Source organism: Piliocolobus tephrosceles, chromosome 11 (genome assembly GCF_002776525.5).
Source record: "Piliocolobus tephrosceles isolate RC106 chromosome 11, ASM277652v3, whole genome shotgun sequence".
In the NCBI taxonomy this organism is placed as follows: domain Eukaryota; kingdom Metazoa; phylum Chordata; class Mammalia; order Primates; family Cercopithecidae; genus Piliocolobus; species Piliocolobus tephrosceles.
Genome location: NC_045444.1, coordinates 52,378,196 through 52,396,721, shown reverse-complemented (window position 1 = coordinate 52,396,721; position 18,526 = coordinate 52,378,196). Strand labels below are relative to the sequence as shown.

At 36.6% G+C, this 18,526-nt stretch overlaps 1 protein-coding gene across 2 annotated transcripts in view; it reads left to right on the top strand.

The window, feature by feature from the left end:
- Positions 1 to 234: 234 nt before the first annotated feature.
- Positions 235 to 18,526, top strand: part of SCN7A (sodium voltage-gated channel alpha subunit 7) — a 95,340-nt gene continuing 77,048 nt past the window's right edge. The window contains exon 1 of one of the 2 annotated variants that reach the window (XM_023188160.1): positions 235 to 473. The gene's annotated coding sequence lies outside the window, so the exon portion shown is untranslated. Of the gene's footprint in view, positions 474 to 7,425; positions 7,542 to 18,526 lie in introns of those variants that run through there. The other variant, XM_023188161.1, reaches the window with a different exon arrangement.

Here is an 18,526-nt window from a genome sequence, read left to right as displayed (position 1 = left end):
TGGAGGAGACGCCACAGCTGCTGCTGTTACTGCAGCTGCACCAGGTCTCTGTCAATATCACCCGCCCACGCGCGATCTGGATGCTGAAGTCGCGCACTGGCCTGGAGATGAGGGCGGGGGAGAGAGTGGAGTGGCTGGGAGAGGGGAGGGAGGAGTGGAAAGGAGACAAAAACACTTCCAAGCAGCGGGCGCGGCTCAACTGGACATCTGGGCAGGAGAGGTCTCTGGGTCAGCGGCTGGAGAGCCGCCCCAGTGCGTCGGTGTCTAACTGGAAATTTAGTGGGCCCATTTACTGCAGAGCCACAGCTGGTGAGGGCAGACGCCAGCCTAACAGCAGCTTCTCTACAACTAGAGCTCAGAAAACCCGAGAGATCCGTGGAGAAAGAGAAGCCCAGGAGGAGGAAAGGGCTCCAAGGAGCCCTGCTCCTGAAGGTTCCCTCAGGCACTGGTGGAGACCTGTCGCTTCGTAGCAAGTAAGTGCATTTTTCTTGCTGCTGTGTCCTTAATGGTGATAGCCGCTACCTGCTGCCAGCCTTTCCCACCCATTCCCACCTGCCCCATCCCATACACACCCTTAGGGTCCCCAGCAGGAGGATAGAGATTTTAAATTTTGAACGTGCATTGAGAGAGTTACTTCAGGAGTACACTTCAAGAGCAGCCGTGGTCTGTTGGCGTTTGCATGGCATGTGCGGTCAGTTTTCTAATTCCATCAGGTAAGCTTTTGAAATCAACATTCTCTGTTAGTGTAAAATTCTAGACACCCTATATGACAATGACTTACATTACATGATACAATGATAGTATAAAATGGAGGAAAGGTTATGCAGATTGGTGTACACTTCTAGGAATCCTATCTCTTATTCTAAATAACAGAGATTTCAAGACTGATTTTCCCAAAAGAATAGTCAGTATAAAAGTAGAGGCATTGATGTGATTGGAAGCAGTGTGGTCGATTTAGTCAGCTGGGCATTTTGGTATTGACTAGATCAACAGAGATGATGGTTGTTGTTGTTTTTGCATTGTTTTGCTCTATAAAATGCCTATCTTCTGGAGGTTTTCTTTTACAAGTGATAGTGTGACTGGTTGTATTAGTCTCAAAACTTATGATTTTGGTCAAAACAAGACAAATGATGAGCGCATGTGGAATGACACACCGATGGGCCCCTTTCATTAATGAAAATGATGGGTTCCAGTTTGGATATTGGACTGAAAAATATCTTGAAATGGGAAAGAGTTTGGGTGATGCTTCTTGTGGATACTTTCCCCCACTGCTGTTCATTCAGGAAAGCAGTTTATGGCAAACTAGAAGGAAACTGGGCCCTGTAATAAACAGAATCCTGGGAACCATACCTGCTATGACTAGCCTTAATTAAAGATTCTATACTCCAACTGCTGTTTTTACAAGTGAGACCTGTAAGGAGTAATTTGCTGAGGCTGCCTGACAATCAGTAATTGAGCGGGAAGTCCAATGAAGAGGTCTTTGGGATTTAGAACTATAAAACTTGATTTCAATTTGTGTACACATTAACCCAATTATTTAACTTGAATAAGCTCTATTTTCTTTATTTATAAGTGACACTCCAAAAAGTTCTGATAAAAACTAATTGGCAGAGATGATATAAAGGGTTTATGAAAGTATTATGTGTAACTGTTGATTGCATAAGGGATTATTCTGTGTATTTATCTGCTTCACTATTCTGGTTTTCCTTCTAAGTCTGATTTAATATAAGCATACAGAGGACTTTGACATGCAGCTCTAGAATGCACTAGAGGAAGTGAAATTCTAATCCATTTCTTGCCACCTGTACAGTTTAAAGCATATTCTAATCTGAAAGCCTTTATCCTCAAAAAAGTGAAAAGTGTGTGCTTTGGATAGCTTCGCATATTTAAATACCTTGTAATATTCTCCAAATATGCTTTACCCTCTTTCTGTTTTTTGTTTTAAATTTGATTTTAGATGTGTATTTCTGTTTTCTGGGGATGAAGCCATCACCTATATTGGATATTGCTGAATGTATTTGGTCCATTACTTAACATAGGAGAAATCAATGTTTAGGCATAAATACTCTACTCTTGACTGCAGAGATTAATTAAAGTCTTGCACCTGGGGGATAGGTACTGTGAGTCCCTTCTTTCCCATGGATATGTTTAAAGTAATAGAAGAAAGACCTCAATTTGAACATGGGCTCAGGAAAAGGGGTCAACAGATCCCAGATGGCACACAACCCTTGGACCTGCTGCTGCATATCAGTCTCCATTGGAGAACTGGAGGCAGAGCCAAGCACTTCAAAACTGGACATTCTGTCTCCATAGTCTTGTATGGTAGATAGTTTGGTAGGGGATATACACTCTCACTGATTTTCCCAAAGTACGATAAATACCTGTCTAAAGCATACTAGAAATAAAAATAACAGTATTTTCCCCAATCCCTTACTCAGGGATTGGGAAATCGACACTCCAGCCCTAGATCTCATTGGGTTGAGATATGCATCACAATTGGGGTATTCAGAGATTGACTCACCATCTATCTACCACCTTAGACTCCCTCCTGAAAGCTTATGGTGGAGGCATTGGAGTAAAAGGGACATTCTTGATTTCTGGGAGTCTGATCCCATTATTTCCACCAACCATTTTCAGTATTTGTCAGTGTGAGAAGAGCATCTATAACCTCTGCCCACCCCCACCCCCACCCCAGGTATCAGGAATGCACAGTCACCCATTGTCACATGAGAAAATCTTGTACAAACAGGTCTCACTTTTCTTTTCCCGCGTTGGTTCCTTCTCTTCTTTAGTGAGGACTAACCAACCAGACAAGTGAGGTCTCATTGCAGCAGCATTGAAAGAGGGAGCCTTTGAGGTTAAAGATAAGATTTCATCTGAGGGCTTCAGAGGTTATTTTGCAGTTGGTGAGTATCTCCTGACCCAGCTGAGATTATTATTTACATACATTTGTTCAATTATTGTTTATTACAAATGAGGCTCCATCTTCTTATATTCCATCCCTAGCAAACAGGTATCCCTGTTGTCTCTGCAGTATTTGTAATTGACTTGACTCAGCCTGGTGCTGGATAAGGATAACCAGCTCAATGGACGGCTCTGATGATGGTGTGAGTCAGGTGCCACACTGACTGCCTAGACATCAAAGAACTTGATAGAAATGCAGAATCTGGGGCCCCACTCATGGAAATTCTGCCTAGAAAGGTCTGACAGTATGATAGGGCATTTGGTTTTAAACTAGAACAGGAGGTGATACTGATTTGGGGGCCATAGACCCTGGGTGAATATATTGTGTTGAGTAGAATAGTCTGTCTTTTCTATTTTAAATGCTAAGGTGAGGCTTCCAGTCCACCAGCTGCTCACCCTCTGAGTTCTCCCAGAGGCGACATGGTCTAAGCACTTGATTACAGGTTCTTGCCCATATCTACTCTCTTTCTCTGGCCCTGGGGCTCTATGTTGGACATTTTTGCCCAACTCAGAGTGAGATAAAAACTAAGTCATGCTCACCCTAATATGTTTCAAGGCACCTCCCTAGTTTCTCTCCAATTTGAGAAGGGGATGGACATCTGTATTTTTGGTTTCACATTTGAAAAGCTGAAGGAGCTTTTGGGAGTGTTGCGGGGAGGGTGGGTTGGAATCCTGGAAAAACACACAGACATTTTTGGAGTTGTCGAAAGCAGAGGTAAATAGCCAGTTCTAAGAAGCCTCCAGGGTTTCAGCAAATGTGCCAGTTTTAGATTTTTTTTAATTCAGAAAATGCCTGGATCAAAAACTTTTAAGAATTATAATCCAAACAAATGGCAGTGAAAATGACAGAGTCCTTTTTTAAAAGTCTGAATAATGTTCCATTGTGTATATAAACTATATTTTCTTTATCTGTTCATATGTTGATGGATACTCAGGTTTCTTCCATATCTTGGCTATTGTAAATAATACTGCAGCAAACATGGGAGAGCAGATATCTCTTCGACAAACTAATTTCAGTTCTTTTGAATACACATCATTTGTGACAACATGAATGAACCTGGAAGACATTATGCCAAGTGAAATGTTCCAGGCATTGAAAGACAAGTACTGCATGATCTCATAGATATGTGAAATCTAAGAAAGACAAATTCTTAGAGGTAGAGAGTAGAATGGTGCTTTCCAGAGACTGGGGGTGAGGGGGTGAATGGGGAAAGGAAAGATGTTGGTCAAAGTGTGCAAAGTTTCAGTTAGAGAGGAGGCATAAGTATAAGTGCTCTATTGAACAGCATGGTGGTGATAGTTAAATAATAATGTGTTGTATATTTCAAAATCCTAAAAGAATAGATTTTAAATGTTTCCACTACAAAGAAATAAGTTTGTGAGATAGTGGGTATATTAATTAGCTTGATATAATCATTCCACAATGTGTGTGTATACGTACATATATATATATATAAAATAGCATCACCTTGTATCCCTTAAATATATATAATTACTATTTATCAATTAGAGATGAAATAATTTTTAAATGACAGTGCATATTTATGCTTTTGAGAAAGTTGCTTACTTACCACTTTCTTTTGCAAGATAACATATTCTAGGAATTTGTTGGCTGAAATTGTCAGAGTGAGAAAGTTGAGTCCAGAATTAAGTGGACATATTGAAGAATAGAACCTGAAGCCAAAATGGACTGACTTGGAAGCAGAACATAGCTGCAGTCAGAATCCAAGGAGAAAGTAGCAAAAGTCAATTAAGTCAGCCTTAATAAACTGTTTGCCACAGACAAGTAAAAAAGTAGGCATCAGATAATCAACGCCAAATGGGAAGTAACCAACCCAAGTGAAAAAATAATCCAAAAGCAAAATCCAAGTGGGTTGAAGTCAAGAGGTATTTAAAGAACGTTTATTCACACAGATGGCTGCAAAATTTCAAGTGGATTGATGTCATTTTAGTCAAGCTGTCCTTTATTCCTCAAACTTCAGTGTGCAAATTTTCCATTTCTGGGCTTTGGTAATACATATACATGGTGAGTTATGTTCAAGTAATATAGAAATATTAACTGGAAAGCAACAGAATCCTCTGACACCTTTTTGGACTCTTTCCGCAGATGTAACACTTAACTCATGTCCAGAGGGGAAAACACTATGCACATACTAACGTATACAACTTTGTGTATATAATCATTATACAACATTTTATTCAAAGGTGAATGGTGCAAGTTGTTCTCAACTTTACATTTTCACTTAGTAATTGATTTGGTGAAACTTTCCATATGAGCACAGACATAGCCATCTCATTCCTTTTTGTAACTAACTAGTATTCCATGATAGCAATGTACTAGAACTTTTGTTATTAGCCCCTTAGGGTAGACATTTTATTTCTACTCTTTGGAGTTAAAAATATTGTGTTATTATAAACATCCTTGCAAATATGACTTCTCAAACTTCAGCAAGGATTTCTACATGGTAGCTTAATTGCTGAGCCAAAGAGTACATGAAACTTTATTTAAGAAACTGTTGGTCGGGTGCAGTGGCTCACACCTGTAATCTCAGCACTTTGGGAGGCCTAGGTGAGCAGATTACCTGAGGTGAGGAGTTTGAAACCAGCCTGGCCAATATGGTGAAACCCCATCTCTACTAAAAATACAAAAATTAGCTAGGTGTAGTAGCACGAGCCTGTAATCCCAGCTACTCGGGAGGCTGAGGCAGGAGAATCCCTTGAATCAGGGAGGCATAAGTTTCAGTGAGCCTAGGTTGCGCCACTGTTCCCCAGCCTGGGTGACAGAGTGAGACTCTGTCTCAAAAAAACAAAAAGAAACTGTTGACAAGTAGCCTTGTAAAAAACTGTATATTCTCACCTGCACTGTGTGAGGGTAGCCTTTGCCTCCATATCCCAGCCTGTAAATGGTCATATTCATTGAGATGAATCTCAATTATGTCTCTACAGGTTAGACTATTAAAATTACTGATTGAGGTAATTTTATGTATATCCTTTAGAATTTTGTTAGCTTCAGTCATCTTTCCTCATAGGTTTCTGCTTCATAGAAGTCAATGATAAAATTTTCATAGCCTTCCATAAAAATTTTAAAAAGAAATGCATTTAATATCATTTGAGTTGTAAACCCTGAGGGAAAAGCATTCTAGTCAGAAAGCTCTAAGGGAAAAGGCCCTGCATTAGAGAATTTAGCTGTAAGTCATTATGGAATGTGAGAAAGATGAAATATAAGCCATAATGTATCTATTAAGTGCAGTCAAGTTGCCCAAACCAACAAAAATGTCAATATAAGTTGGTCACTAAATTGCTAAATTGGTCAGCAGGTATGAGTCTTACATTCTCAACAATACAGATTATGTACAATGGTTGCATTAACTCTGTATCTTTACTTATGCAAATGGTACCTTCTAATCCCAAGTTAACTTAGCTTTATTGTCATCACTGCTTTGTTTTTACATCTATCTAAATGTCATTGGTGCAATAGGCATGATACATTGTCCATGTCTGATGTATAGCATAATTGTTTCAAAGTAGCTTGAAAACAACTAAGTGAGAAGTCATTTTATCCTTATTTCCTGCTGCACACAGAATGAAATTGGCATTTGCAATATTATCCTCAGTCTATTGATCCACTGTCCTTACTTTTTTGTTTCATTTTTCTTAATTGATATTATCTTGCTCTGTGGTCTACATTCTTGAATGTGAACCTCAATCTGTTTGGAATGCATTAGGAATATATATTTGATATAGAATAGAACATTCCACAATTCTATCTGGCAAAGCTAATCTAACATTTGTTTTATCTCCCCTAGGATCAACTCCATTTTCTCAGAAAGCAGAGAGATTGATTCTTTAGGTGCTACATTTTCAATTCCCTAAGATGGGAATAAATGGAAGTGAGGAGGCTGTGCCTGACCTGGGCAGTCATCTCCTACAGATGGAGAATCTGTCTCCACAGCTTGAGTGCATTTCTTTCAGGCTGTGCTCTAGAAATAAAACTGATGGACAGGGGAAACCATTGGGAATTGTGAGTAAGGAAGAAGAAAAACACTGACTTCTGGCATTCCTTTTCTTCCCCGTCCTTCATTGTCTAAGAAGATGCAGCTGCAGTTGCTGTTATGAAATGCTGTTGATGCAGCCTCTTGCATGGGTACGGGGCTCTCTAGAGAGAGCATTTGCTCACTGATTGAGTGGCCATGTAATTTATCATCCAACTCAGGATGTTTTTGAAAAGAAAAGGATGTAATTAATAGTTAATCCTCAACAACAGGCATAAACCCAAACTGCCCTCAAGTAACCTAGAACTTTAGGCCACATTACTTAAACATGAGATTGGATGGATTGAAAAGGAGAGGACAGAGTGGAAGGGAAAAGAGAGTTGTTATCCTGGAGGTGGGTGGGAGCCACAGGCAAAGGTGAATGTCCCAGTTGTGTTTTTTGATTTCAAACTTTAGAGCTGTTTTGCAACAGGTCCTCCACCATGTGAATGCCAACATTGCAAGGTCATTAGAGCTGAGGGAAAACCAAGGCCCAAAGATATGAAAAGAGTGTGGATCTTCTGGAGAAGGGCTGTTGCTGAACAGGTATTTGTCTCAGCAACTCCTGTATATGCTTTATCTCTCATACTCAGGCTATTAGATGAGAAAAATCAAACAAGAAAATGTAATGATGTGTCTGCTTGCTTTATAAAGGTGGTTGGGTGAAGCTTAGCTATCAGCCAAGGCATCTTTCTGCCTAGCAATCTGCATCAGATTCATCTCAATGGGCTGCAGCACAAGCTATTCTGAAATAGTCTGTCTGGATTGGGCCACTGGCTCCTAGATTTTCAATATTATCCCCAGGAGATTTCTGATATGCAGTTCAGAGCTTGCATGATTGAAATCACTTGTACTGAGATTTTCTTTATCTATATCTCTCAGTATTAGCGTGTTAACCAGAGGTCACCATCCTCTCATCTTCTCTGTCCTCTTAGAAGCTCCAGGACTTGTGAACTGCAAATTTGACACGGTCACATCTAGTCAACCTTCCAGGGTCTGGTACATTGTTGAAGGTTTTGTGTCTATCTGAATCTGACACTGAGCCAGACTTGGTGCTAGAGGTTTATGAGTGACCTTATATGACACTGTTTAGAACTCTTCTGTCTATTCACTGATTTAGGGTATCATTTGTGGATCTATGAGCTTAGTTCCACTGCTGAGAAGAAGCTGGCAACAGTGAAGGGTCAAGGAAATCTACAGATTAAATCTAACCACAGATTAAGAGGATACTCAAGGAGGTCAGCTAGTTCTGAGAGGTCCTCAAGAGTCCCAGGGATGTCCTAGTTCTGGAATTTTTTAAACAGAAGTTGAGAGATCAGGTCTTGCATCTCAGGGGACCGTTTTGTATCAAAGACCTCAGGATGAAGGGCAAGTTATAGTCTGGTTGCATCACACAGCCTCCTTTGTATTCGTCTGAGAAGCAGCACAGCCTACTTTTCTTCACTTGTTGAATCCTAATGTGGCCACTAGCCAGGAATTTTTGGTCAAGGATTTAACAGACTGGATCCACTAGAAATAGAATTCCAGAACAGTCCTGGCTCCTTTACAACTTGCTCTTTTTGATGAGATAACAAAGGGTAATTTAGAATTATAGAGGCTTATTTTGCAAAGCAGTGGAAGTTTTGAGAACATCTGGAGAAATTGGGAACACTGAGTTCTTTAGAATATGGGGCTCAACCACTTTCCCAGGGTTACTGGTAGGGAATCAAAGATCTTTACTGTTTTGAAGCTTCAAGCAGGAACATTTAAGGCAGAACCAGCTTTACTTTTTATTCCTAGAAACCTCCCTTTCTATTGCCTTTATCACTGTCATACTCACATTTCTCAGTGAGGCAGGAGACCCTCAAAAAGATCTTATTCCCAGTGATTCGTGTCCTTTTCTAGTGTTTCAACTGCCACTAAGCCTTCCTTATGCTCATTGATCTTAGCATATTTGCAATCAAATGTGGCAGGGTGATTTGCTTTGGTTATCCGGCACTGTTTGTGGACTTCTAATCCTATTGTGTCTGTTGACTCTCATTCTGAAGCTTAATATCCTTAACTGTTCCTTCCCTCAAGAAGAGAGTTATTAATTGTCCCATATTATTGGGAGATTTAACACATAATCTGTAGAACCAGACCCACCAGTGTTTGAGATGATTTTAATTCCAGTCTCTGTTCCTCTTGAAACTAATCATTTTGAGAGATTAACAAGGTAAGACTTGGTTCTTATTTGTTTACAAGTCTGTATCCATTGTCCATAAATTTAGTGACTATACTTTATTGTTTCTAGTGTGTTGCTACCTGATAACATACTTGGCACTTAATAAGTACCTGTTCCACAAATGATTGCTCAACAAATGAATGTCAAATGTAACAACTGTAGATAAGCTTATTGCCAAATATAACCCACAAGAATAATCTCTTAAAGAAAAATTATAGCGTTTTAATATATCTGAAATAAAAATGTTAAAATATATAATTATAAAAATTAGTGAATGTGATTTTATTATGGAGAGACTTACTTCTTCACAACTTCTTTCTGCAAGATAGCATATTCTAATAATATGTTTCAAGAGGCCTGAGACAGGTTAAGACAAGAGATATAAGAATGGATAGAATTACTTATACAGTCTAGAAATCAAAAGCCAGCCAAAATCCTAGAAGTGGGATCCAGAATAGATGAATCCTAGGTCAGGCAGATATATTGAAGAGCCTTAGGCAAAACTGGCTGAACTGTGGGCAGAACACAATTGTGAGGAATCTATAGATAAGAGCCATAAATCAAAGTTATTAAGTTGGAAAAGAGTTGGACAATCTCTGTGGCAAGAAAAGGAGTGGGAGTAAAGAAAGTGATAGCCACACTAGAGTAAAGAAATGCAAATACAAAAAGTATCTGCCTGGACACGGTGGCTCACGCCGGTAATCCTAGCACTTTAGGAGGCCGAGATGGGTGGATCACCTGAGGTCAGGGGTTCCAGATCAGCCTGGCCAATATGGTGAAACCCCGTCTCTACTAAAAATGCAAAAATTAGCCAGGCATGGTGGTGGACGCCTGTAATCCCAGCGACTCGGGAGACTGAGGCAGGAGAATTGCTTGAGCCCAGGGGGCGGAGGTTGCAGTGAGCAGAGATCGCACTATTGCACTCCAGCCTGGGCAAAAAGAGCAAGACTCTGTCTCAAAAAAAAAAAAGAATCCAAGACTATAAATGAGTTATGCAACAAATAGGGTCAAGCCTGAGCCAGTATTGAAGACTAGAGCTTGAATACTCACAGCAGTACCTGACTGTTTTTTATTGGATGTTACATCTGTCCATCTGACTGCTTCTCAATCTTCCCACAGATAAACAGTTCTGCTCTTGGGACTTAAAGTCATTAAGTCATAATTATGACATGTTTTGGATTACACTTAGAATGAAAAGAGATATCATCAATTTCTTCTAAACCTGAGTAGAGTCTGGGAATCTAGAGAGAAGCATGCTATGCCTTATTTATCGAGCAGTCATCATCCATCAATCTCTACCCTTCAAGCTACAGCTCAGGACAAGAAAATACTGGGGCATCAGGTTGGCGGGGGTGGGGCATGCAGAAGGAAGAGAGTTTCTTAACAGCAAAACGTTTGACAGCGTGGTTGATTTTTTTGTTGTTGTTTTTTGGGCATCATGGATGTCACTTGTAGTCTACTATTATGGTCTTTATGGGTTGCAAGTTACATTTGTTAGAAGATGAAGCAAATATGAACAAGCAACTCAAAATTAGCAAGATTAAAATCTTAAAATGATGAGAAAGGACATACAAATATATAAAGCAAGAAAGAATGTAAAAAGCAGAGCCCTTTGAGTTTAAAAATAATTTAAGAATGTTAAAATGTGATAGATTATCATTATAATTTATTACTATTATTATTATCATTTTGAGTTATCAGTAAAAGAAAATTAAGTTCTGCATATCCTCTATATAAATTCTGGGAAGTAAGATAATATTTCCATTAAAAAGATGGATAAAAATAAAAATACAGTGCTTTAAAGGATTAGAACTAATAATAGCTAATGTTTCTTGAGTGCATAGTACCTGGCAGGCATTGTGCTAAGTGCTTTATATGTCTTAACTCATTCAATATTCATATTAATCTATGAGGTAGGTACCCTTATTATTTCCATTTTACAGTGGAGGAAGCTGAGGCATGGAGAGGTTTAACACCTTGCCTAAGGTTACAGTTAGAAAACGATAAAGCCCAGATTTGAATTCAGACAATTTTGCTCCATAAATAAATATTTTCCCCAAATATTTATGATAAAATATTTCAAACACCTAGAAAAGTTGGCAGAACAGCAAAGAATAACTATATTCTCAATAACTAGTGTCTTCAATTATTATTTTGTATTTACTTGATCATATATCTTTCCCTGTGTCCATCCCTCAAACCATGCATCAATTCTTATTTTTTGATACTTTTCAAAATACATTGCAAACCGCAGTAAATCTTATACGCAAACACTGTGTGATTCATATAAGTAACTAGAATTCAGTATTTGTTTATTGTTTTTTTGAAGGTAAAGTAAAAGCACAAATTTGAAGTGTACTACTTTATCAGTTTTGACGAATGTGTGCACCGGTGTGCTGCAAGTTGCCAACAGGATATTGAACACTACCATTACCACAGAGATCATCACACCTTCGCAGTCAATTCCTACCCTACTCCCAAGATTAGCTTGTTCTCTTCTAGCACTTCATAGAAGTTGGATCATATAGTTTGTAGTCTTTGATGTAAGACTTCTTTCACTCAGCACAATGTTTTTGTCACTCAGTCATTGTTATGTGTATTAGTAGTTCATTGATTATTTTGCTAATTTTATTCTATTGGATAAATAGACTTCCATTTTTATTTTTATAAATCTGTTCTCGTCTTGATGGACTATTTCCAGTTTTGGGTACTTATGCTTTAAAAAAATATATTCCCACATATTTATTATTTTTCATTCTCTTCATTCTTAAACATAGAAATTTCCATCTGAAATATGTGAAAATATATTTATTTTGTCTTCATTCTTGGAGTATTTTTGCTGTATGTAGAATTCTAGTTTTAAATTTCTTTTTCCTTTGACACCTTAAAGATATTATTATACTGTCTTCTGGTTTCCTTTTCATTTTCTGCTAAGAAGGCAGTGATCATGCTTAATCAATATTTCCTAATTTATAATGTGTCATTTTTTCCAAATATTTCAAGATTTGACTGTGATATACCTTACTACTATATGAGCAATGTGACTTAAAACATGTATTAGTGATGATATATAAAATCTTTAGCCTTCTAAATTAGATTTTTAAATCATAAATTATAATAGGTAGGTGCTTTTCAATATGCTACCCTTGTAATCTCTCCATAAAGAATTTCACACATTTTGCAAATGCACATAATCTTTTTATTTCTCTGGGTTTCAGCTATTTATATATTTATATAACCATATAACCATATACTATATATACATTTATATACACACTCATATGTACATAAATGTATCTATTTATATTTGCATGTAAAACATGTATACATACATACAGTTTAATTACATATATTAACAACCTCTGGATTTATATTTCCAATCTCTGAATTGTTCTTTTAGTTGTTACACATATGCCTCAAACCTACCAAAAAATAAAAGACATTACCTTTCCCTAATTTCTAAGCTGATGCTTTTCCCATAGTCCATATTCTTTATATGAACGACTGCCAGTCATACAAGCCAGATTTTATAGCCTTCACTATGAGGACCCATTATCTATGTACAAAGTTAGAAACAAGCTATTAGTATTTTTAAAAAATTTATTAAGATATCAAGAGACACATTATTTCCCAGTTAACACTTGTTTCTATTTTTAAGTCATTCTATATGTATTTAACTTTAAAATTCAATATAGTTACAGAATAACAAAAAATAATAGTAGTTTCTTTTACGGATGTACTATAATCTTTTTTAGTGACTGCACCTGAGATACATGTTGACTGTTTCTCTTATGTATAAAAATTACACTACTGTGAACATATTTGAGTGCATAAATTAGTTTGACATTTGTACCCAAGGGTCAAGTCTCTGTTGCTTGAATTGCTAGGATAAAGTGTAAACACTTTTATTTATAAACAGTACCAGATTTCCTCTTAGAATAATTATACTATTTTATATGATCAAAAAAGTTTGAGTGTTTTTTTCATATCCTAACCAGCACTTTACTTCATTAAACTAAGATTTCCATTTTAAATTATTAAAAATAAATTTATATATGATTGATTTTATAAGTTTTGTTATTTTAAATTTAAATTTTATTTTGCATTTAAATAGTTGAGCCATCTGGAATTTATTTTAATGCAAGTAGTGCATGGAGCCAGGGATAATGAGAACTGCCCACTTCCGAACCTTCCTGTAGGTGTTCCGCAAACAATGCAGTACAACAAGAAAAACAAATACAACAGAATATGTACACAAAACTATGCAACTAAATATAACAAACCTACACAAAACCCACACTATCTGCATAACTAGAAGGCAGCGAATACTCAATCTTTAAAATGCCTGTAAAAGAAAAGTAAACCCAAATTCATTTGAACTATATCTTATGCTCCAAAGCCTTTATGGAAATTGGGACATAGAAGAGAGAAAAAGTGATTGGTGGGAACTAACACTGATTCAGTGACTGATAGAATGTCCACCTAAGTGTGAATATACCAATGAAAAAGCATTTTTTACAAGCTTCCCTCTATCAGTTATTAAATATCCTCTATTTCTCCACTTTCTTCTGAAACAAACTACTCAATTGTTATGTAGATTCCATATTATACTAATACTTCAAATTATGCTTAATCACAGTAACAAAATTGGCATGGGGAAATGAAATTATGTGATAGATTAGAGCTACTACCTGTGCTCAGGCAGGCACTAAGATGCAGCCAAGACCACAGCCAATGTCAAATGACAAAACCAGTCAAGTGGACATAAATAATACTTCATCCTCAAACCACCAAAAATGTCACACTGGAGATGGCTATTGACTCCATTGATATTACTGCTTCCCAAATTGCTACTGAAGCTTCTGTTTCTCTTGCAAAAATGGATTATCTACTCCCTTCTTATTTTGTGTTTTTAGATCTAAATTCAAAATTTTGAGTTGGTTCATTGATTGGATTGGCCAGTCATGTGTTCACCTCATATCCATAAGAAGCTGGTAAAGTTATTATCTGATGCTTTCTTTCACTTCTATTGCAGTAGGTCTCCAACTGCAATTCCTACAATAATGAGTTCCCTAAATCCAGACAGTGGATTACCATGCTAGGCAGTACTATGTCCCCTTTAAATTAATGTCCTCTATGCTTGCTCACCTTCGGTTTTACAAAACAGAAAATGTTTTACTTTGACAACATTTACCTAAAGAAAATTTCTAGACACTCCCACCTTACATCAACCTGTCAGCTACTCATTTGTGCAAGTTGGTGGCTAAATAATCCCAGTGAGCTCACTGGTTTTTGGACATTTCTAAAGTAGCCATACAGAAGTATCAATTGTTTACACTTGCCCCCAAAAAGTATATATCATAAGTATTTTTGCAGGATAGTTTCAGTGTACCAACATTTAGATTTAAATTCTTAGATTAGCATTTATTTCTACCACCTTTATAAATAGCTATACAATGATGGAAAAGTCATTATACTGATCAAACACTGTTTCCCCATCCTTAAAATGGTAATCATAAGGAAGATATGAGAGAAAATAAGATAATTTAATTAGAAACATCTAGTCCAGTGCTTCAAAAATAGTACTTGGTAAGCATGGCCATAATCATAATTTCCATAAAGATTAAAATAAATTTTGGCTCATACTTAAATTTGAAATTCGTTTCAAAGAGAATTTTTTTTTTCTATAAGAATTCACCCCATTTCCATGTACTTCTGCAGCTCCTGCAAATGTCAACTGATATTCAACAGAAATGGATTCCACTTCAGTCAACAATATAAAATATTAGCACAATGAATTTGTTAGTGTCCAAATCTGGACTTGATACAATTGACTTTTATGCAATTATTGCCAAAAGCTTACTTTAGCTATTCAATGTTTCAGAAAGAAGTCTAATGGATGGATTAACTATTAATCTTTCTATATTTTTTCAGACTTTAGTGCTGTATTAAGATGGTTCACCAGAAAGCATAGTGCCTGGACAATATTACATAAATTCCCCACAGAAATGAAGTTATTGAATTATGATTTATTGATTAATAATTTAACAGTCTGCACTCAACCATCTAGAAGTCGGATGCATGCCACTTCGATTTGATAAGTGCTTGCATTTTTTTTCTTTTTTTTTTTTGCAGTATCACAGAAGGCAATGTCTGCTGTCTATTCATTCATTCATCTAGTCAACAACCCAGGGTAGTTTCATTCAACATCAAAATTGTCACTAAAACAATCTTCTAGGATAAGTGACTGAGTTGAATGACAGAATCAGTACTGATGAAACCACTACTGTGGTCCAGGATTTCTTTATGGTTTGATTGAATCTTTAAAACCTTGTGAGATATATGAGGAATTCCAAATTTTACATGTGAGAAAAGGTCAGGTGATGTTACTGAGGTCTCATAGCTGGGGGGTGGCAAAATGAAGAGTCCAAGATTATTTTTTATGGAGTAGTAAAAGAAAAAAAAAGGGATATTATACTAGGATTATGCAATAGGAAGACAGGCTGGCAAATTGGGTCTTGCAGTTTCGATGGAAGGTGTTTAAACCATTTTCATTAATGGCAGCATCCATGCAAGAAGTTTGTAACCTCTTTTTGTGTCTTCTTTTAAAGTCAATGTTCCTAACTTACATTAGTTCAGTAATATTTGTTAGCAATCAGAATGGATCCCTAAAAATATCTAAAATGCATTGATTTTGTTAATTCAGTGTTGCATAGTTTTTAGTTAGCTGATATTTCAGTCAGACTTTTATATCATGTGAAATTGTGCAACAAATTCAATCCAATGATCTTAACCTTAGAATGTTCCAAAATTATAAGATGTGAAAATTAACAACCAATATTCAGATCTATTTAAATCATCCCACTGCCTGTCAAGAAGTATGTGTTTCCATGTTGATAGTAGGGGAAGGTTTGATGTCCAGATCATTTGTGACAGCTATTAGAAAGATCTTTATTTTCTCGAGCCAAATCTCTTCTGGCTTCACCTCATTGATTCTAGTTCATAATTTTTGAACAACATGAAAGTCTAATTTCTCTTCCACGTTAGAAACATTTGGATACTTGGAAATAGTAAGATTGTACTTGAGTTTTTTCCACCTCAACTATACATTCTCCATTCTTTTAGCTTATCTGTAAATTGTTCTATTTTACTTAATCAACCTTCTGGTTCCATTTGAAGACCCTTCAGTTTGTGTACATGCCTTTTAGGTGTGGTGTTCTTGGATTACAGCACAGTAGAGAAGGACTGCCTCCTGCATCTTCCATCAACACAGATAGAGGTTATATTAGTGTTCTTGGCAGACACAAATTAGTATTGATTTGTATTGCAGTTACTATTAAGTAAAGTCCCTTGACAATTTTCTCTGTTACAAAAGCGTATCTCTTCTCTACTGTACTTGTGCTGATGGGTATTTTAGTCCAAATTTTGTAGTTTTACAAGTATTTCTATTGTATTTTTTCTAGTAAATTTGACTCACCATTCTAATATAGCAAATTTTATCAGTTAAAAATTTATATTTATTTTCCATGTATTATGTGCCAGACACTGTACTAGGTATTTTTACTCATATTATTTTGATTTATCCTTATTTCACCTGAGGAGGAATCCCAATTTTATGACTGAGAAAATATGTTCAGGGACATTAAATAATTTGACTGAGGTTTCTTAGAACATTAGTAACAGAGTTCAGGATTTGACTGTAAGTCTGAGTTCAAAGATCATGATTTTATTTGTTTCTACTGGGTTGTTTCTCTATCAAAACCTAAATTGTTGATATGTTGAATAAGTCATATAGAATATAGATAACTTGGGTATGTCGTATCCATTGGCCACCAGCCTTTAGACAAAAATCCTGAGTCCTTATAGGCCTATCTTGTTTTAATGCTGTCTAGCACGTATTTTTTCATCTTGTAAGACATTTTACAGTTTGACTTACTAAGATTCAAATACATATATTTTACTTCATTTTCCTTATTAAATAATCAAGGCTTATGGTGAGAAAATAGAGCATGAATAGAGTTGGTTCATGTAAAAAAAAAAAGTCCCTGAGCAGCCAGTAACTGTCACAAAGCCCATGAATTTTTTCTTTGAAGAGGTTCAACAATCTTTAGTTCTTCACCCAGAAAATTTAGATATTCTCTTTCCACATAAAAGGAGGAGATTAGAAATACCAAGAAAATGTCAAGTCACAGTTAATTGCTAAGGCAGGAAACAAAACTCTAAACGTATAACAGGATCATTCAGCAGTTGCCTTTGGGAGTATCGCTGCATTTTATCATAATATAGTAAAGAATGTTTATAAAGATAACCAATAAGTTATTTATAAATTATTTAATATATATTCAAGGATCTCTGTGTAAAAATATTTTGAAAGGCTATTTTTTTTTTTTTTTTTTTTTTTTGAGACAGATTCTTGCTCTGTCGACCGGGCTGGAGTGCAGTGGGGAGATCACAGCTCACTGCAAGCTCCGCCTGCCAGGTTCCTGCCATTCCCCTGCCTCAGCCTCTGAGTAGCTGGGACTACAGGCGCCCGCCGCCACGCCTGGCTAATTTTTTTGTAGTTTTGGTAGAGATGGGGTTTCACTGTGTTAGCTAGGATGGTCTAGATCTCGTGATCTGCCCGCCTCGACCTCCCAGAGTGCTGGGATTACAGGTGTGAACCCCCGCGCCTGGCCTGAAAGGCTATTTTAAAGGAAAAAAGATTTCATATGTAAGAGAAAACTTAGTTATCTGTAGCTTATACTCATAAATTGTACTTATTCAGGTCATCTTCTCTCCCCTTAATGAATTCTAATATGTGAAGTGTGACCATATGCATGTTTGTATATGTGTGTATATGGTATCTATAGATAATCTCAGCAAATTTTTAATGTCTCAGATATTTAGAAATAAGTAAATTTTTAGGTGAGTTTTTATACCATTAGTCTGGGAAGACAACTCTAAGTAGATATATGTTGATCTTCCTAGTACATATTCTTCCCTTGAAAATTTCCTCGTGCCCTATCTCTGAAACATCTCTTGAGGGACTTGGGCATAAGAAACAACTGCTATTGCAAAAATATCCCTGTCTTTGATTACAAACGACTGAACCAGTCATTTGTGACTGGTTCTTGTAAATGAATCCAGAGGCTGGGCTCAGTCAAAGTATATTTCTGTTTACCTTTTTTTTTTTTTTTTTTTTTTGAGACATAGGTATGTGGTCGGAACTGAAAACCAAATAAAGTTAACAGACTGTCAATATTTTTAGTCTATGTGCATTCTTAGAAGTAAGAAAAGGAAGCCATTCTTTAAGTAGAATGTAGCAGATATGAAAAGCAAAGCAAAACCC